General features: G+C 41.3%; 1 pseudogene; it reads left to right on the top strand.

Annotated features, from left to right (window-relative positions):
* The first annotated feature begins 344 nt into the window (after nucleotides 1-344).
* Nucleotides 345-20,592, top strand: LOC119315684 (annotated as a pseudogene).
* The last annotated feature ends 1,661 nt before the right edge of the window (nucleotides 20,593-22,253 follow it).

Here is a 22,253-nt window from a genome sequence, read left to right as displayed (position 1 = left end):
GGTGTGCATGTTTTCCCCACTATAAAGTCGTTAATGGTTATCCTGAACACTCGGACCATAGACCTATTTCTCTATGGGTTGATGGCAGTTGGCGGATGATGAATAAGGGAGGTGGTACACAGATGAAGCGATTTGAAGCCCGGTGGTTACTTGAGGAGGACTGCGACAACTTGGTTCGTCAGTAATGGGAGAGAGCTACTGGTCCTTCAGTGGCTAGAAGACTTGCAGCCGTCAATAACGCATTACAAGTATGGAGTCGGGATGTTTTGGGTGATTTACAAAAACGAGCAAGGATTTTGAAACTGGAACTAGAGGAGATCCGGCGGCTACCTTTGTCACGGAGTATGATTCGGAAGGAGCTAACAGTCAAATACAAGCTTGAGAGACTTGAGGAACAGATTGATGTGGCAAGCCGGCAAAGGGCACATGCTGATTGGTTGTCTAAAGGAGACTGCAACACTAAATATTTCCAGGTGTATGCGTCTGAACAGAGGCGGAAAAATACCATAACCAAGCTGGTGAGGGAGGACGGGGTGGTGGTGACTGGGGAGGAGGGCTTGAAGGCCCTCATTACTAATTATTTTTCTAGCTTATTTACCGCCATGGCAGATGCTGATGCTGCAGTAATTCTAAATAACATAGCACCAAAAGTCTCTGCCCAAATGAACGAGTACTTAACGGCGGATTTTACTACAGAGGAGGTTAAGAAGGCTCTAGATAACATTGGTGATCTCAAAGCACCAGGCGTTGATGGCTTACCAGCGATCTTCTATAAGCACTATTGGCAGTTGATTGGTGATGATGTTGTTGTGCGCGAGGTTTTACAAGTATTACGAGGCGGCAGTATTCCGGAGGGATGGAATGACACCCTTGTGGTGCTTATCCCAAAGGTCCAGAACCCAAAAAGATTGAAGGATCTACGCCCTATTAGCCTCTGTAATGTTGTGTATAAGCTCGTGTCCAAGGTTTTGGCCAACAGACTGAAGTGCATACTGGGAGATATCATATCACCAAACCAGAGTGCGTTCGTGCCCGGCAGGCTCATTTCCGATAACACTATTTTGGCTTATGAGATGATACACTTTTTGAAGAGAAAGAGAACTGGAGCCACTAGCTATGCGGCACTCGAACTTGATATGAGTAAGGCCTACGACAGGGTGAACCGGGATTTTATGGAGAAGATCATGACACGGTTGGTTTTTGATAATGCCTTTGTGGAACAAATCGGCAAGTGTATGCGTACTGTACGCTACAGATTTAAGGTAAATGGGTCTTGTACCGAGACAGTTATTCCAGGAAAAGGTTTGAGGCAGGGAGACCCAATTTCTCCATACTTATTTCTTATTTGTGTTGAGGGTTTCTCCGCTTTGCTTGATCATGAAGAATCCATGGGTTCGATTAGAGGCATCAAAGTAGCACCTGAGGCCCCTACCGTCACACACCTGCTTTTCGCTGATGATTCCTTGCTGTTGTTGGAGGCCACCGAAGAGAGTGTGTCCATAGTGAATGAAATTCTTGAAGTATATGAGAAGGGGTTGGGCCAAATTATTAATCGGGAAAAGTCTTCCGTGCTCTTCAGCAAGAACACGCCGCAGCTTAGGAAACAAACCTTACTGCATCTTCTCGGCCTACAGAACGAAGGTCAACAGGGCAAGTATTTGGGGCTGCCTCGCTATGTGGGCAAGGCTCGTCAGGCCTGCTTTTGAATACCTCCGAGATAGAATCCGGGACCTACTTGAGGGTTATAAAATCAAGATTTTGTCAAAGAAGGGTAAGGAAATCCTAATAAAAATGGTTGCCCAAGCAATTCCAGCCTATGCCATGGCCTGTTTTGATCTGGCAAAGTCCTTGTGTGAGAGTATTAGCCACATGATCTGCCATTTTTGGTGGGATAACCAAGAGATGAGCATAAACATCACTGGGTTGGCTGGGAGAAGATGACCCATCCGAAATAACAGGGAGGGCTTGGGTTTAGGGATCTACACGCATTCAATATTGCAATGTTGTCTCGCCAAGTTTGGAGGCTGATCCAGGCACCGGACTCGCTCTATGCTCGTGTTCTACGTGCTAAATACTACCCGGACGGCGACATTTTTGCAGCTACAGCGACCCTGGGCATCAGTTATGTTTGTCGGAGCATCCTTCAAGGGGTGTCCATCGTGAAGGAGGGGATGGTGTGGAGGGTGGGTTCGGGTGAGCATGTCCGGATCTGGCAGGACCCCTTGCTCCCTACTGGTGTTGTTCGGTTCCCATGGTCTCCCCATCACAATACCATCCTGAATAAAATCTCAGAGCTTATCGACCCGTATACACACTCCTGGGATGAGCTGTTGGTTAGACAAACGTTCAATCCGGAAGAGACTGATATAGTACTAAAGATTCCAATTTTTGAGCAACATGAGGACTTCTTGGCTTGGCAATTCGATAGCAAGGGCTTCTTTTCAGTGAGGTCTGCGTACAGAGTTCACCTTGACATGAAGAAACGGATGGCCCCCTGATACGTCTCCAACGTATCTATAATTTTTGATTGTTCCATGCTATTATATTATCAACCTTGGATGTTTTGTATGCATTTATATGCTATTTTATATGATTTTTGGGTCCAACCTATTAACCTAGAGCCCAGTGCCAGTTTCTGTTTTTTCCTTGTTTTAGAGTATCGTAGAAAAGGAAAATCAGACAGAGTCCAATTGACCTGAAACTTCACGGAACTTATTTTTGGACTAGAAGAAGCCCACGGAGTATCGGAGATGGACCAGGAGAGTCCCGGGCTTCCCATGAGGGTGGGGGCGCGCCCCCTGCCTCGTGGATAGCAGGGAGATCCACCGACGTACTTCTTCCTCCTATATATACCCATATACCCTAAAAACTTCGGGGAGCATAATAGATAGGAAGTTCCGCCGCCAGAAGCCTCTGTAGCCACCGAAAACCAATCTAGACCCGTTCCGGCACCCTGTCGGAGGGGGAATCCATCTCCGGTGGCCATCTTCATCATCCCGGTGCTCTCCATGACGAGGAGGGAGTAGTTCTCCCTCAGGGCTGAGGGTATGCACCAGTAGCTATGTATTTGATTTCTCTCTCGTGTTCTTGAGGTGATACGATCTTAATGTATCGCGAGCTTTGCTATTATAGTTGGATCTTATGATGTTTTCGCCCCCCCTCTACTCTCTTGTAATGGATTGAGTTTTCCCTTTGAAGTTATCTTATCGGATTGAGTCTTTAAGGATTTGAGAACACTTGATATATGTCTTGTGTGGGATACCCGTGGTGACAATGGGGTATTCTATTGATCCACTTGATGTATGTTTTGGTGATCAACTTGTGGGTTCCGCCCATGAACCTATGCATAGGGTTTGGCACACGTTTTCGTCTTGACTCTCCTGTAGAAACTTTGGGGCACTCTTTGAAGTACTTTGTGTTGGTTTGAATAGATGAATCTGAGATTGTGTGATGCATATTGTATAATCATACCCACGGATACTTGAGGTGACATTGGAGTATCTAGGTGACATTAGGGTTTTTGTTGATTTGTGTCTTAAGGTGTTATTCTAGTACGAACTCTATGATAGATCGAACGGAAAGAATATCTTCATGTTATTTTACTACGGACTCTTGAATAGATCGATCAGAAAGGATAACTTTGAGGTGGTTTCATACCCTACCATAATCTCTTCGTTTGTTCTCCGCTATTAGTGCCTTTGGAGTGGCTCTTTGTTGCATGTTGAGGGATAGTTATATGATCCAATTATGTTATTATTGTTGAGAGAACTTGCACTAGTGAAAGTATGAACCCTAGGCCTTATTTCCTAGCATTGCAATATCGTTTGTGCTCACTTTTATTATTAGTTACCTTGCTGTTCTTATATTTTCAGATTACAAATACCCATATCTATCATCCATATTGCACTTGTATCACCATCTCTTCACCGAACTAGTGCACCTATACAATTTACCATTGTATTGGGTGTGTTGGGGACACAAGAGACTCTTTGTTATTTGGTTGCAGAGTTGTTTGAGAGAGACCATCTTCATCCTACGCCTCCTACGGATTGATAAACCTTATGTCATCCACTTGAGGGAAATTTGCTACTGTCCTACAAACCTCTGCACTTGGAGGCCCAACAATGTCTACAAGAAGAAGGTTGTGTAGTAGACATCAAGCTCTTTTCTGGTGCCATTGCCGGGGAGGTTAGCGCTTGAAGGTATATCTTGAGATATTGCAATTGAATCTTTTTGTTTCTTATTTTAGCACTAGTTTAGTTTATAAAAGAAAACTAAAAATGGAATTGAGTTTGTCTCATACGCTTCATCTTTTTAATATCTTTCGTGAGTATGATGGAAAGGCAAATTGTGCCAAAGTGTTAGAAGAAGAATGCATTAGAATGTTTGGCACTAAATCTTTGAATGATGAGCATGATTGCAATGTTGTTAGTATTAATTCTTTGAATATCCGTGATGCTAATGATATGCAAAGCCACAAGCTTGGGGAAGCTATGTTTGATGAAGATGATATTTTTGTCCCCCAAGTTTTGATGAGCAAATTTATTATGATGAAAGCATTCCTCCTATTTATGATGATTATATTGATGAAAGTGGATTTGGAGAGGTCATGACTTTATTTTGTGATGAATCCACTATTTCAGAAGAGGTTCCAATTGATTATGAGAACAAAGTTTCTATCTATGATGATTATTGTGATGACTTGTATGCTATAAAGAATAATGATATCCATGAAACTTGTCATCATGATTTTAGTTTTCAATTGGATTATGCCTCACATGATAGTTATTTTGTTAAGTTTGCTCCCACTATTATCCATGACAATAAATTTGCTTATGTGGAGAGTAATAAAAATTATATGCTTGTAGATCATGAAAAGAATTCTTTATGTGATAGTTATATTGTTGAATTCATTCATGATGCTACTGAAAATTATTATGAGGGAGGAACATATGCTTGTAGTAATTGCAATAATATCAAGTTTCCTCTCTATGTGCTTAAAGTTTTAAAGTTATGCTTGTTTTGCCTTCCTATGCTAGTTGATTATTGTTCCTATAAGTTGTTTGCTCACAAAATCCTTATGCATAGGAAGTTGGTTAGACTTCAATTTTCTAGTCATGTTCTTCATGATGCTCTCTTTATGTTACAATTCTTATCTTTTATGTGAGCATCATTGAAATCATCATGCCTATCTGGGGGCATTAAACGATGGCGCTTGTTGGGAGGCAACCCAATTTTATTTTTGTCCCTTGATTTTTGCTCCTGTTTAGTGATAATTAATATATCTAGCCTCTGGTTAGATGTGGTTTTATGTTTTAATTAGTGTTTGTGCCAAGTAGAACCTTTGGGAAGACTTGGGGAAAGTCTTGTTGATCTTGCTGTAAAAAACAGAAACTTTAGCACTCACGAGAATTGCTGCCATTTTTTACTGGAGAGTGCTATTAAGTTAATTCTTTTGGAAGAGGATTAATAGACAAATTCCTCAGGTCCAACAATTTATTTTAGAATTTTATGATTTCCACAAGTATACGTTTGATCCATATTACTACAGACTGTTCTGTTTTTGACAGATTCTGTTTTCTATGTGTTGTTTGCTTATTTTGATGAATCTATGAGTAGTATCGGAGGGTATGAACCATAGATGAGTTGGAATACAGTAGATATTACACCAATATGAATTTAGAATGCGTTCACAACAGTACCTAAGTGGTGATTTATTTTCTTATACTAACGGAGCTTACGAGTTTTCTGTTAAGTTTTGTGTTGTGAAGTTTTCAAGTTTTGGGTAAAGATTCGATGGATTATGGAACAAGGAGTGGCAAGAGCCTAATCTTGGGGATGCCCAAGGTACCCCAAGGTAATATTCAAGGACAACCAAAAGCCTAAGCTTGGGGATGCCCCGGAAGGCATCCCCTCTTTCGTCTTCGTTCATCGGTAACTTTACTTGGAGCTATATTTTTATTCACCACATGATATGTGTTTTGCTTGGAGCGTCATTTTATTTTCTTTTGTTTTGCTTGCTGTTTGAATAAAATACCAAGATCTGAAATTATGAAATGTTAGAGAGTCTTCACATAGTTGCAGAATTATTTGACTACTCATTGATCTTCACTTATATCTTTCGGAGTAGTTTGCTCTTGCTCTAGTGCTTCACTTATATCTTTCTAGAGCACGGTGGTGGTTTTATTTTATAGAAATAGATGAACTCTCATGCGTCACTTATATTATTTCGAGAGTCCTAAATAGCATTCTAATTTGCTTTGGTTATGAATTTAGTCCTAATATGATGGGCATCCAAGATTGGTATAATAAAAACTTTCATATAAAGTGCATTGAATACTATGAGAAGTTTGATACTCGATGATTGTTTTGAGATATGAAGATGGTGATATTAGAGTCATGCTAGTTGGGTGTTTATGAATTTGATAACTACTTGTGTTGAAGTTTGTGATTCCCGTAGCATGCACGTATGGTGAACCGTTATGTGATGAAGTCGGAGCATGACTTATTTATTGATTGTCTTCCTTATGAGTGGCGGTCAGGGACGAGCGATGGTCTTTTCCTACCAATCTATCCCCCATGGAGCATGCGTGTAATACTTTGTTTCAATAACTAATAGATTTTTGCAATAAGTATGTGAGTTCTTTATGACTAATGTTGAGTCCATGGATTATACGCACTCTCACCCTTCCACCACTGCTAGCCTCTCTAGTACCGCGCAACTTTTGCCGGTACCTTAAACCCACCATATACCCTCCTCAAAAGAGCCACCATACCTACCTATCATGGCATTTCCATAGCCATTCCGAGATATATTGCCATGCAACTTACCATCGTTCCGTCTATTATGACACGCTTCATCATTATCATATTGCTTGCATGATCATGTAGTTGATATCATATTTGTGGCAAAGCCATCATTCATAAATCTTCATACATGTCACTCTTGATTCATTGCCCATCCCGGTACACCGCCGGAGGCATTGACATAAGAGCCATATTTTGTCCTAAGTATTGAGTTGTAATTATTGAGTTGTAAGTAAATAAAAGTGTGATGATCATCATTTTAGAGCATTGTCCCAAGTGAGGAAAGGATGATGGAGACTTTGATTCCCCCACAAGTCGGGATGAGACTCCAGGCTAAAAAGAGAGGCCATAAAAAAAGAGAAAAGGCCCAAATAAAAAAATGAGAGAAAAAGAGAGAAGGGACAATGCAGCTATCCTTTTACTACACTTGTGCTTCAAAGTAGCACCATGATCTTCATGATAGAGAGTCTCCTATGTTATCACTTTCATATACTAGTGGGAATCTTTCATTATAGAACTTGGCTTGTATATTCCAATGATGGGCTTTCTCAAAATGCCCTAGGTCTTCGTGAGCAAGCGAGTTGGATGCACACCCACTTAGTTTCTTTTTGAGCTTTCATACACTTATAGCTCTTGTGAATCCGTTGCATGGCAATCCCTACTCACTCACATTGATATCTGTTGATTGGCATCTCCATAGCCCGTTAATACGCCTAGTTGATGTGAGACTATCTTCTCCCTTTTTGTCTTCTCCACAACCACCCTTCTATTCCACATATAGTGCTATATCCATGGCTCACGCTCATATATTGCGTGAAGATTGAAAAAGTTTGAGAACATTAAAAGTATGAAACAATTGTTGGGCTTGTCATCGGGGTTGTGCATGATTTAAATACATTGTGTGGTGAAGATGGAGCATAGCTAGACTATACGATTTTATAGGGATAGCTTTCTTTGGCCATGTTATTTTGAGAAGACATGATTACTTTGTTAGTATTCTTGAAGTATTATTATTTTTATGTCAATATTAAAAAAAATTCTTGAATCTTATGGATCTGAATATTCTTGCCAAAATAAAGAAGAATTACATAGAGAAATATGTTGGGTAGCATTCCACATCAAAATTTCTATTTTTATCATTTTCCTACTCGAGGACGAGCAGGAATTAAGCTTGGGGATGCTGATACGTCTCCAACGTATCTATAATTTTTGATTGTTCCATGCTATTATATTATCAACCTTGGATGTTTTATATGCGTTTATATGCTATTTTATATGATTTTTGGGTCTAACCTATTAACCTAGAGCCGAGTGCCAGTTTCTGTTTTTTTCCATGTTTTAGAGTATCGCCTGAAACTTCACTGAACTTATTTTTGGACCATAATAAGCCCACGGAGTATCGGAGATGGACCAGGAGAGTCCCGAGCTGCCCACGAGGGTGGGGGACGCGCCCACCCCCCCTGGGCGCGCCCCCTGCCTCGTGGACAGCCCGGAGATCCACCGACGTACTTCTTCCTCCTATATATACCAATATACCCTAAAAACTTCCGGGAGCACAATAGATCGTGAGTTCCGCCACCAGAAGCCTTCGTAGCCACCGAAAACCAACCTAGACCCGTTCTGGCACCCTGCCGGAGGGGGAATCCCTCTTCGGTGGCCATCTTCATCATCCCGGTGCTCTCCATGACGAGGAGGGAGTAGTTCTCCCTCGGGGCTGAGGGTATGTACCAGTAGCTATGTGTTTGATCTCTCTCTCTCATGTTCTTGAGATGATACGATCTTGATGTATCACGAGCTTTGCTATTATAGTTGGATCTTATGATGTTTTCTCCCCCCTCTACTCTCTTGTAATGGATTGAGTTTTCCCTTTGAAGTTATCTTGTCGGATTGAGTCTTTAAGGATTTGAGAACACTTGATGTATGTCTTGCGTGGGATACCCGTGGTGACAATGGGGTATTCTATTGATCCACTTGATGTATGCTACCTCTTGAGCACTGCGTTGGTTTTCCCTTGAAGAGGAAAGGGTGATGCAGCAAAGTAGCATAAGTATTTCCCTTAGTTTTTGAGAACCAAGGTATCAATCCGGTAGGAGGCTACACGCGAGTCCCTCGCACCTACACAAAACAAATAAATCCTCGCGACCAACGCGATAAGGGGTTGTCAATCCCTACACGGTCACTTACAAGAGTGAGATCTGATAGATATGATAAGATAATATTTTTGGTATTTTTATGATAAAGATACAAGGTAAAATAAAAGGCAATGAAAATAACTAAGTGTTGGAAGATTAATATGATGGAAGATAGACCTGGGGGCCATAGGTTTCACTGGTGGATTCTCTCAAGAGCATAAGTATTTTACGGTGGGTGAACAAATTACTGTTGAGTAATTGACATAATTGAGCATAGTTATGAGAATATCTAGGTATGATCATGTATATAGGCATCACGTCCGATAAAAGTAGACCGACTCCTGCCTGCATCTAATACTATTACTCCACACATCGACCGCTATCCAGCATGCATCTAGAGTATTAAGTTCATAAGAATAGAGTAACACTTTAAGCAAGATGACATGATGTAGAGGGATAAATTCATGCAATATGATAAAAAAACATCTTGTTATCCTCGATGGCAACAATACAATACGTGCGTTGCTGCCCCTACTGTCACTGGGAAAGGACACCGCAAGATTGAACCCAAAGCTAAGCACTTCTCCCATTGCAAGAAAGATCAATCTAGTAGGCCAAACATAACTGATAATTCAAAGAGACTTGCAAAGATAACCAATCAGACATAAAAGAATTCAGAGAAGAATCAAATATTGTTCATGGATAAACTTGATCATAAACCCACAATTCATCGGTCTCAACAAACACACCGCAAAAAGAAGATTACATCGAATAGATCTCCACAAGAGAGGGGGAGAACATTGTATTGAGATCCAAAAAGAGAGAAGAAGCCATCTAGCTAATAACTATGGACCCGAAGGTCTGAGGTAAACTACTCACACATCATCAGAGAGGCTATGGTGTTGATGTAGAAGCCCTCCGTGATAGATGCCCCCTCCGGCGGAGCTTCGGAACAGGCCCCAATATGGGATCTCGTGGATACAAAAAGTTACGGCGGTGGAATTAGGGTTTTGGCTCCGTATCTGGTTGTTTGGGGGTACGTAGGTATATATAGGAGGAAGGAGTACGTCGGTGGAGCAACAGGGGGCCCACGAGGGTGGAGGGCGTGCCTAGCGGGGTAGGCGCGCCCCCCTACCTCGTGGCCTCCCTGTTGGTTGCTTGATGTAGGGTCCAAGTCTCTTTGATCTTGTTCGTTCCACAAATCATGTTCCCGAAGGTTTCATCCCATTTGCACTCCATTTGATATTCTTTTTCTGCGAAACTCTGAAATAGGAAAAAAAACAGCAATTCTTGGATGGGCCTCCGGTTAATAGGTTAGTCCCAAAAATAATATAAAAGTGAATAATAAAGCCCAATAATGTCCAGAACAGAAGATAATATAGCATGGAGCAATCAAAAATTATAGATACGTTGGAGACGTATCAAGCATCCCCAAGCTTAATTCCTGCTCGTCCTCGAGTAGGTAAATGATAAAAACAGAATATTTGATGTGGAATGCTACTAGGCATAATATCAATGTAATTCTTCTTAATTGTGGTATGAATATTCAGATCCTAAAGATTCAAGACAAAAGTTTAATATTGACATAAAAATAATAATACTTCAAGCATACTAACTAAGCAATTATGTCTCCTCAAAATAACATGGCCAAAGAAAGTTATCCCTACAAAATCATATAGTATGGCTATGCTCTATCTTCACCACACAAAGTATTTAAATCATGCACAACCCCGATGACAAGCCAAGCAATTGTTTCATACTTTTGACATTCTCAAACTTTTTTCAATCTTCACGCAATACATGAGCGTGAGCCATGGACATAGCACTATAGGTGGAATAGAATGGTTGTTGTGGAGAAGACAAAAGGGAGAAGATAGTCTCACATCAACTAGGCGTATCAACGGGCTATGGAGATGCCCATCAATAGATATCAATGTGAGTGAGTAGGGATTGCCATGCAACAGATGCACTAAAGCTATAAGTATATTAAAGCTCAAAAAGAAACTAAGTGGGTGTGCATCCAACTCGCTTGTTCACGAAGACCTAGGGCATTTTGAGGAAGCCCATCATTGGAATATGCAAGCCAAGTTCTATAATGAAAAATTCCCACTAGTATATGAAACTGATATCATAGGAGACTCTCTATCATGAAGATCATGGTGCTACTTTGAAGCACAAGTGTGGTAAAAGGATAGTAGCATTGTCCCTTCTCTCTTTTTCTCTCATGTTTTTTTATTTGGGCCTTTTCTCCCTTTTTATGGCCTCTTTTTTTCGTCCGGAGTCTCATCCCGACTTGTGGGGGAATCATAGTCTCCATCATCCTTCCCTCACTGGGCAATGCTCTAATAATGATGATCATCACACTTTTATTTTCTTACAACTCAAGAATTACAACTCGATACTTAGAACAAGATATGACTCTATATGAATGCCTCCGGCGGTGTACCGGGATATGCAATGACTCATGAGTGACATGTATGAAAGAATTATGAACGGTGGCTTTGCCACAAATACAATGTCAACTACATGATCATGCAAAGCAATATGACAATGATGAAGTGTGTCATAATAAATGGAACGGTGGTAAGTTGCATGGCAATATATCTTGGAATGGCTATGGAAATGCCATGATAGGTAGGTATGGTGGCTGTTTTGAGAAAGGTATATGGTGGGTGTATGATACCGGCGAAAGGTGTGCGGTATTAGAGAGGCTAGCAATGGTGGAAGGGTGAGAGTGCGTATAATCCATGGACTCAACATTAGTCATAAAGAACTCACATACTTATTGCAAAAATCTACAAGTTATCAAAGCAAAGTATTAAGCGCATGCTCCTAGGGGGATAGATTGGTAGGAAAATACCATCGCCCGTCCCCGACCGCCACTCATAAGGAAGACAATAAATAAATAAATCATGCTCCGACTTCATCACATAACGGTTCACCATACGTGCATGCTATGGGAATCACAAACTTTAACACAAGTATCTCTCAAATTCACAACTACTCAACTAGAATGACTCTAATATCACCATCTTTATATCTCAAAACAATCATCAAGCATCAAACTTCTCTTAGTATTCAACACACTCATAAGAAAGTTTTTACTAATCTTGTATACCTAGCATATTAGGATTATTTAAGCAAATTACCATGCCATTTAAGACTCTCAAAATAATCTAAGTGAAGCATGAGAGATCAATAGTTTCTAATAAACAAATCCACCACCGTGCTCTAAAAGATATAAGTGAAGTACTAGAGCAAAACTATATAACTCAAAAGATATAAGTGAAGCACATATAATATTCTAATAATTTCCGAATCATGTGTGTATCTCTCAAAAAAGGTGTGTGCAGCAAGGATGATTGTGGAAAACTAACAAATAAATACTCAAATAATACAAGACGCTCCAAGCAAAACACATATCATGTGGTGAATAAAAATATAGCTCCAAGTAAAGTTACCGATAGAAGTAGACGAAAGAGTGGATGCCTTCCGGGGCATCCCCAATCTTTGGCTTTTAGGTGTCCTTCGATTATCTTGGGGGTGCCATGGGCATCCCCAAGCTTAGGATCTTGCCACTCCTTGTTCCATAATCCATCAAATCCTTACCCAAAACTTGAAAACTTGACAACACAAAACTTAAAGTAGAAAATCTCGTGAGCCCCGTTAGCGAAAGAAAACAAAAGACCACTTCAAGGTACTGTAATGAACTCATTCTTTATTTATATTTGTGTTAAACCTACTGTATTCCAACTTCTCTATGGTTTATAAATTACTTTACTAGCCATAGATTCATCAAAATAAGCAAACAACACATGAAAAACAGAATCTGCCAAAAACAGAACAGTCTGTAGTAATCTGTAGCTAGCGCAATATATGGAACCCCAAAAATTCTAAAATAAATTTCTGGACGGGAGGAATTTATCTATTAATCATCTTCAAAAATAATTAACTAAATAGAAATTTCCAAATAAAAATGGCAGCAGTTATCGTGAGCGCTAAAGTTTCTGTTTTTACAGCAAGATTAACAAGACTTTCCCCAAGTCTTCCCAACGGTTCTACTTGGCACAAACAATAATTAAACACAAAAAACACAACCAAAACAGAGGCTAGATAAATTATTTATTACTAAACAGGAGCAAAAAGTAAGGAATAAAAATAAAATTGGGTTGCCTCCCAACAAGCGCTGGCGTTTAACGCCCCTAGCTAGGCATAAAAAGCAAGGATAGAGATAGGTATTGCCATCATTGGTAGGCAATCCATAAGTGGCTCTCATAATAGATTCATAAGGTAATTTAATTTTATTTCTAGGAAAGTGTTACATACCTTTCCTTAACAGAAATTGGAATCTAATATTTCCTTCCTTCATATCAATAATTGCAGCAATCATTCTAAGGAAAGGTCTACCAAAAATAATAGGACATGAAGGATTGCAATCTATGTCAAGAACAATAAAATCTACGGGCACATAGTTCCTATTTGCAACAATAAGAACATCATTAATTATTCCCATAGGTTTCTTAATATTGGAATCCGCAAGGTGCAAGTTTAAAGAGCAATCATCAAAATCACGGAAAACCTAACAAATCACACAAAGTCCTTGGAATCATGGAAACACTAGCACCCAAATCACACAAAGCATAGCATTCATGATCTTTAATTTTAATTTTAATAGTTGGTTCCCACTCATCATAAAGTTTTCTAGGGATAGAAACTGCCAACTCAAGTTTTTCTTCATAAGATTGCATCAAAGCATCAACGATATGTTTGGTAAAAGCTTTATTTTGACTATAAGCATAAGGAGAATTTAGCATGAATTGCAACAAGGAAATACAATCTATCAAAGAGCAGCTATCATAATTAAATTCCTTGAAATCCAAAATAGTAGGTTCATTAACATCTAGAGTTCTGATCTCTTCAAACCCACTTTTATCAAATTTAGCATCAAGATCTAAAAACTCCGAATTTTTGGAACGCCTTCTAGGTAAAGGTGGATCATATTCAGTCCCACCATTATCAAGATTCATATTGCAAAACAAAGATTTAATAGGGGACACATCAATAACTTTTAGATCTTCATCTTTATTACCATGGAAACTAGAAGAACACGCTCTTATAAAGGAATCTTTCTTAGCACGCATCCTAGCGGTTCTTTCTTTGCACTCATCAATGGAAATTCTCATGGCTTTGAGAGACTCATTGATATCATGCTTAGGTGGAATAGATCTAAGTTTTAAAGAATCAACATCAAGAGAAATTCTATCAACGTTCCTAGCCAAATCATCAACTTTAAGCAGTTTCTCTTCAAGCAAAGCATTGAAATTATTTTGTGAATTCATAAATTCCTTAGCACTGATCTCAAATTCAGAGGGAATCTTATTAAAATTTCCATCAGAATTGTTGTAGGAATTACCATAATTATTAGAGGAATTACTAGGATAAGGCCTAGGGTTAAAGTTTCCTCTATGCGTGTTGTTACCAAAAAAAATTCTACCAAAAAAATTCACATCCATAGATTCATTATTATTCTCAATCAAAGTAGACAAAGGCATATCATTAGGATCAAAAGAAACACTCTTAGTAGCAAATAATTTCATAAGTTCTTCCAACTTTCCACTCAAAACATTAATTTCTTCTATCGCATGCACTTTTTTATTAGTAGATCTTTCAGTGTGCCATTGAGAATAATTAGCCATAATATTATCTAGGAGTTTAGTAGCTTCTCCAAAAGTGATTTCCATATAAGTGCCTCCCACGGCCGAATCTAAAAGATTTCTAGAAGCAAAATTCAATCCGGCATAAAAAATTTGTATAATCATCCATAAATTCAAACCATGTGTTGTTCAATTATGTATCATTAATTTCATCCTCTCCCAAGCTTGTGCAACATGTTCATGATAAAGTTGCTTAAAATTCATAATATCATTTCTAAGGGAGATGATCTTAGCGGGAGGAAAATACTTAGAGATAAAAGCATCTTTGCACTTGTTCCAAGAATCAATACTATTTTTAGGCAAAGACGAAAACCAAGCTTTAGCACGATCTCTAAGCGAAAAAGGAAATAGCTTCAATTTAACAATATCATTGTCCACATCTTTCTTCTTTTGCATATCATATAAATCAACGAAGCTATTTAGACGGGTAGCGGCATCTTCACTAGGAAGGCCGGAAAACGGATCTTTCATGACAAGATTCAGGAAGGCAGCATTAATTTCACAAGATTCAGCATCGGTAAGAGGAGCAATCGGAGTGCTAATAAAATCATTATTGTTGGTATTGGTAAAGTCACACAATTTAGTGTTATCTTGAGCCATCGTGACAAGCAAGCAATCCAACACACAAGCAAACGAGGAACGGGCAAAAAGAGGCTAATAGAGAAAGATAGGGAGGATAGAGAGAGAGGGCGAATAAAACAGCAAGGGTGAAGTGGGGGAGAGGAAAATGAGAGGCAAATGGCAAATAATGTAATGCGGAAGATAAGGGTTTGTGATGGGTACTTGGTATGTTCACTTTTGCGTATACCTCCCCGGCAACGGCGCCAGAAATCCTTCTTGCTACCTCTTGAGCACCACGTTGGTTTTCCCTTGAAGAGGAAAGGGTGATGCAGCAAAGTAGTGTAAGTATTTTCCTTAGTTTTTGAGAACCAAGGTATCAATCCAGTAGGAGGCTACGCGCGAGTCCCTCGCACCTACACAAAACAAATAAATCATCGCAACCAACGCGATGAGGGGTTGTCAATCCCTACACGGTCACTTACGAGAGTGAGATCTGATAGATATGATAAGATAATATTTTTGGTATTTTTATGATAAAGATGCAAGGTAAAATAAAAGGCAATGAAAATAACGAAGTGTTGGAAGATTAATATGATGGAAGATAGACCCAGGGGCCATATGTTTCACTAGTGGCTTCTCTCAAGAGCATAAGTATTTTACGGTGGGTGAACAAATTACTGTTGAGCAATTGACAGAATTGAGCATAGTTATGAGAATATCTAGGTATGATCATGTATATAGGCATCACGTTCGAGACAAGTAGACCGACTCCTGCCTGCATCTACTACTATTACTCCACACATCGACCGCTATCCAGCATGCATCTAGAGTATTAAGTTCATAAGAACAGGGTAACGCTTTAAGCAAGATGACATGACGTAGAGGGATAAATTCATGCAATATGATAAAAACCCCATCTTGTTATCCTCGATGGGAACAATACAATATGTGCCTTGCTGCCCCTACTGCCAGTGGGAAAGGACACCGCAAGATTGAACCCAAAGCTAAGCACTTCTCCCATTGCAAGAAAGATCAATCTAGTAGACCAAACCAAACTGATAATTCGAAGAGACTTGCAAATATAACCAATCATACATAAAAGAATTCAGAGAAGAATCAAATATTTTTCATAGATAAACTTGATCATAAACCCACAATTCATCGGTCTCAACAAACACACCGCAAAAAGAAGATTACATCGAATAGATCTCCACGAGAGAGGGGGAGAACATTGTATTGAGATCCAAAAAGAGAGAAGAAGCCATCTAGCTAATAACTATGGACCCGAAGGTCTGAGGTAAACTACTCACACATCATCGGAGAGGCTATGGTGTTGATGTAGAAGCCCTCCGTGATCGATGCCCCCTCCGGCGGAGCTCCGGAACAGGCCCCAAGATGGGATCTCATGGATACAGAAAGTTACGGCGGTGGAATTAGGGTTTTGGCTTTGTATCTGATTGTTTGGGGGTATGTAGGTATATATAGGAGGAAGGAGTACGTCGGTGGAGCAACAGGGGGGACACAAGGGTGGAGGGCGCGTCTGGGGGGTAGGCGCGCCCCCTACCTCGTGGCCTCCCTATTGGTTGCTTGACGTAGGGTCCAAGTCTCCTGGATCTTGTTCGTTCCATAAATCACGTTCCCGAAGGTTTCATTCTGTTTGGACTCCGTTTCATATTCTTTTTCTGCGAAACTCTGAAATAGGCAAAAACAGCAATTCTGGGCTGGGCCTCCGGTTAATAGGTTAGTCCCAAAAATAATATAAAAGTGAATAATAAAGCCCAATAATGTCCAAAACAGAAGATAATATAGCATGGAGCAATCAAAAATTATAGAAAGGTTGGAGACGTATCAATGTATGTTTTGGTGATCAACTTGCGGGTTCCACCCATGAACCTATGCATAGGGGTTGGCACACGTTTTCGTCTTGACTCTCTGATAGAAACTTTGGGGCACTCTTTGAAGTAATTTGTGTTGGTTTGAATAGATGAATCTGAGATTGTGTGATGCATATCGTATAATCATACCCACGGATACTTGAGGTGACATTGGAGTATCTAGGTGACATTACGGTTTTTGTTGATTTGTGTCTTAAGGTGTTATTCTAGTACGAACTCTATGATAGATTGAACGGAAAGAATATCTTCATGTTATTTTACTACGGACTCTTGAATAGATCGATCAGAAAGTATAACTTTGAGGTGGTTTCGTACCCTACCATAATCTCTTCGTTTGTTCTCCTCTATTAGTGACTTTGGAGTGACTCTTTGTTGCATGTTGAGGGATAGTTATATGATCCAAATATGTTATTATTGTTGAGAGAACTTGCACTAGTGAAAGTATGAACCCTAGGCCTTATTTCCTAGCATTGCAATACCGTTTGTGCTCACTTTTATCATTAGTTACCTTGCTGTTTTTATATTTTCAGATTACAAATACCCATATCTATCATCCATATTGCACTTGTATCACCATCTCTTCGCCGAACTAGTGCACCTATACAATTTACCATTGTATTGGGTATGTTGGGGACACAAGAGACTCTTTGTTATTTGGTTACAGGGTTGTTTGAGAGAGACCATCTTCATCCTACGCCTCCTACGGATTGATAAACCTTAGGTCATCCACTTGAGGGAAATTTGCTACTGTCCTACAAACCTCTGCACTTGGAGGCCCAACAACATCTACAAGAAGAAGGTTGTGTAGTAGACATCACCCCTAGGTAGCAGGGTGAGGGCGCCGCCGGTGATACAACTTATGGAAAAATGTGGCAGAACCTCTGGAAGATTAGATGTCCCGGGAAATTGTATCATTTTTTGTGGAGAGTCTCTCATAATAGTCACCCTATGCTGAGGAATATTGAATGGATTGGGATCGAACTCGATACTAGATGTGTCCTTTACCATAGATTACCAGAGGATGGCGGACATCTTTTTTTCAGATGTAAGGAGGTCAAGAAGATTTGGCGTGTGTATGAGCTGGAGTCGTCCCGGTTAAACCGGCTGCAATGTTAGTCACCGAGCGAAATCCTCGCCACCATATTTGCCCTTTCAAAGGACACGAAGCTGAGAATCATATGCTTTATGTGGTTGTGGTGGACGGAGAGGAATGAAGGCAATCATAAGCAAAAGAGAGCTACACTTGAGGAGTTCTGCTTCCTTTTGGAGAAGCATGTTGCTGAATGGTGTGTCTTTTATGCAAAAACAAAGAAAGCGCAGATTCTGAGCAAACCTCTGTGGAGTAAACCGATGGTGGATAAGGTTAAAATCAATATTGACAGTGCTTTTGATGTTGCTAAACAGACCACGGGTTGGGGCTGTGTGGCTCGAGATCATACAGGTGAGGTGTTGTTTGCTGCTGCTGGAAGGCTTGTGCACATAAGTGAAGCTCTGCATGCTGAACCAAATGCGCTGTTGCATGCCATACACTTAGCTGAGGAGCATGGTATGGGGCGTGTCATTTTTGAGATAGACTGTCTTGGACTTGCTCAAGCCATTAATTCCATGGTGCATTATGGCTCCAACCTTGGTGCTGTCTTCCGTGAGGCTAGATATCTCCTACCAACGAGTTTTAACAAGTGGAGCATTGTTCACTGCCCAAGAGATTGTAACAAGCCTGCCCATGAGTTGGCAACTATAGGTAGATGCATCGAACAATGGCTTTGGCTATCAGATTTCCCTCACAATGTAACTGTGGCTGTGACCGCCAATTTGGTCGGTCCAACGTAATTTGGAATGCAAGGTGTTCCAGTTCTATAGAATTGTGGTAAGAGGCCGAAAACTGGCCTATTGGAGGCTTCTTTAGAATCATGAAGATTTCATAGATGCACATGTTTCTCCTTAGGTGTCGTTCTAATAAATCTTCATAGCCGCTAACCTACGCGAGCTAACCTAGCAGCAGCGTCGCCGCCGCCACACAGCAGCGCTGCCGCCCGCCGCTTCCTCCCTTCCTCTCCCCTCTGACGCCCCCCGCGCGGGCGATTGAGGGGCCCCAACCTTAGTCGCCGGTCACTCCCCCTCCCATCCCTCCCCTCTGTCGCCGCTGCAGGAAGCAGCCGGGCTAAGCACGTCGGCTGATGGCGGTGGCGGAGGAGACTCTCCTTCTCGCGCACGAGGGTGGCACGGGGCACCCGGGCGAGCGGAAGTGTGCCATGGATCTGAGGCGGCGGAGATCCAGAGTGGCTTGATCGCTCCGAGGCGGCGTAGATCGGTCGTGGTCTGTGCGCATGATGCGAGATTGAGGTTCGTTGAGCAGATCCGAGTGAAAAGCTAGTCCTCGTCTTGTTGCCAAGACCGGAGATGGCGGCACTCTTTTCTGTCATTATCTTCTTGAAGGCATTGCCATGGAGAAGCTCCAGACCTCTATCCGCTACCTTCGAGGGAGACCCTAGATCAGTAGATTGGATGACGGCAGTGCTCTGGTGTCGTTTCCCCCTTGGGGCCGTCATTCATGGAGGTATAAATGAGCTCGAGGGACCAGTGGACGGCTTCTTTAGTGGAGCGGTGCTTCATCTTACTCATTGATGGCGGCGGATCTCGACGGCGTGGCGCAGTGGAGACTCGGCATCCGATGCACAGAGATGGACTTGCGCAGGAGGAGTCTGGCGTCATGGTGGCTTCAATGGCAGAGGGGCCTGGCAAAGCCGGTGCGTTAGTTTCCCCTCTGAAGATGGATTGATGGAAGATGACGATGATGACACATGAGAGTGTGTTGGACCGGTTTGTACCCCAAACCCAGTATGTGGCTCGGTTGGGGCCTCCGCTTTAGATGTTAGGCTTTGGTGTGATGTCTATTTGGTATTAGGCTCGGACTATCGGCATCCCTTCATCAAATGGATAGGAGTAGCGACCGTTGTTGCTAAGATGGTGGTTTCAGATTGCCTGATGTACTACTTTATAAGGTCTTTGTGAAAAATTAATGAAATAGTTGCATGCATCGCCCAGATGCAGAGGCCAGGGTGATCCTCCTTTTCAAAAAAAACATGTTTCTCCTTAATTTTTTAGATGGTTGAAAAATTGCCCAAATGGACTGGTGCGCTTGGACTCCCTAATTTCATATGGTTGAACATTGTTACTGGTGTGCGTTAGCTATGGCTACGGGGTACTGACACCTCTAGACCTTACAGCTTGTTTGGCAATCCAAGGGAAAGGGAATGGAAGTTAAATGCTAATTCCCTTTCTCCATCTGAATTACCAGGCCTCCCCCAGGTAAGTAATTTGAGGGAGTTTAATACATGAATTCCCCTCCCTATTCCCTCTTTAACTGTCGTTACCCCCAAACAATCATAGCGTGTTTGGTTGGGAGAGTTGGGGGTAGGGAATGGGAGTTTAAGATTAGTGAGACTAAAAATATGTTGGTTGGTTCAGGGGTTTGGGAATTAGCAAGGGAAGGGGAAGGGAATTAGGAGGGCCAACTCCCATTAATCTCTACCCGGGGCACCCTCGTAATTCAGCGGAGGAATGGGAATTGGACATCTAAAAACATATCATTACATATTTGGTGGCCCACCTCCCGCCACAAAATTCCTCCAAACTAACCGGCCAACGCTAACTACTCCCTGATCTGCAGATGCAATGCCAAATAGGAGCACATCTCACGTAACCTACCCTTTATTTTCTTTGGTCATGGAAATTATTCCCATAAATAACCCCACCCCATACCAAATTACTGGGACTAACTTGCCACTTCCCAAGCCTAATCCCTCAGCCAACTCCCTCTCATAAATTCCCAATCCCTTTCCCTTAAACTACCAAACACGCTATCAAAGGACTAAAAGTCTTCACACCCAAAACTCCCATTTCCTATCCCAAGATGGTAGATCGTTGTTCTTTTTGGAAGACATGAGATTGCATGGATTTTGGTTCCAGGAATTCAGCCCACGCCCTTACAAGAGGATCAGACCTCGGGTGTGGGCCACCAGGATAGTTCATGACACCATGCACCTGGCATGGCCGCTTGATTTGGGGCCAAATCTAGAGTCCACGAAGCTGGGAGAGTAATTTTCATTGAGGGACGCAATCTCCCCAGTGGTTCTTCATGAGTGAGTCTAGGAATCGGTGCGCTAGACTTGGGAACCCTCGGGATCTTAATCCGCTCACTTGCCAATCTGGACGGCCCCTGCGATGCAATTTCTTCTCCGAGCTTGCCCTCCCTAATAGGTTTTGGACCTCTGATCGACTAGCTAGCCGAGGACTTCGCATCAGGAAGCTTGCCCGCTTTGTGACAAGGAACAAGAAAGCATTGACCACCTGGTGGTTTCCTGCGTCTTTTCACAATCGATCTAGTATGAAGTGAAGTCGGCTTGGGTAATAGCGAATAGATGTGGGGATGGATGATTGCCTGTTGGGACGCTGAGCCCCATGCAGAAACTCAAGAAAAATCGGTAGACACTCGTGACCCTGGTGATGTGGGAGATATGGAAAATATTGGAAAAGTATTGTGTTTGAGAATGCCTCGCTATTTGTGGTCGATGTCATTGATAAGGTCCTAGTGGAGGAGTTGTGGCAATTAGCGGGCAAGTTCAAAGAGGATTTGAAACTGATTTTTCATCGGCTGTCTAGGTGGATGTATTGCGAGAAGTTGCACTATTGTAAACTCGTGGATGGGTGTTTATACCCTCTTCATTCTATAAATGTATGATATGCTTTTTATGCGTATTCAGAAGAAACAAAGGTTTCTCCTTGTTTTAATGTTGTTTTGGCTAAACTTCATCAAAACTCTGGTTTTAAATCATATGATTGTAATTCACTCTATATGTGTACATAGAAGCATACAGTTTCTACATTACTATACACCCTAATCCAGGGTTCATGATCAGGAGCAAAATGTCATATGAAAAGTGCAAAATAAACCAGGATTGTTACTAACTGTTGGTAGTGTGGTGCCTTTTGAAGAGGATTTGGTTGGTAATAAATTGCCATGTCCATCTTCTAGGAAAACAATGGAATGGTGACTCTGTAAAGCCCCATGAATTATACTTACCATCTTGTCTATTCTAGTCACTGTTCAAGAAATCTTCCGATTCAGCGATTAATCTTCTGAT

The sequence above is a fragment of the Triticum dicoccoides genome, chromosome 6A, assembly GCF_002162155.2.
Source record: "Triticum dicoccoides isolate Atlit2015 ecotype Zavitan chromosome 6A, WEW_v2.0, whole genome shotgun sequence".
Taxonomy (NCBI): domain Eukaryota; kingdom Viridiplantae; phylum Streptophyta; class Magnoliopsida; order Poales; family Poaceae; genus Triticum; species Triticum dicoccoides.
This window is presented reverse-complemented; position numbering and strand designations above follow the sequence as displayed.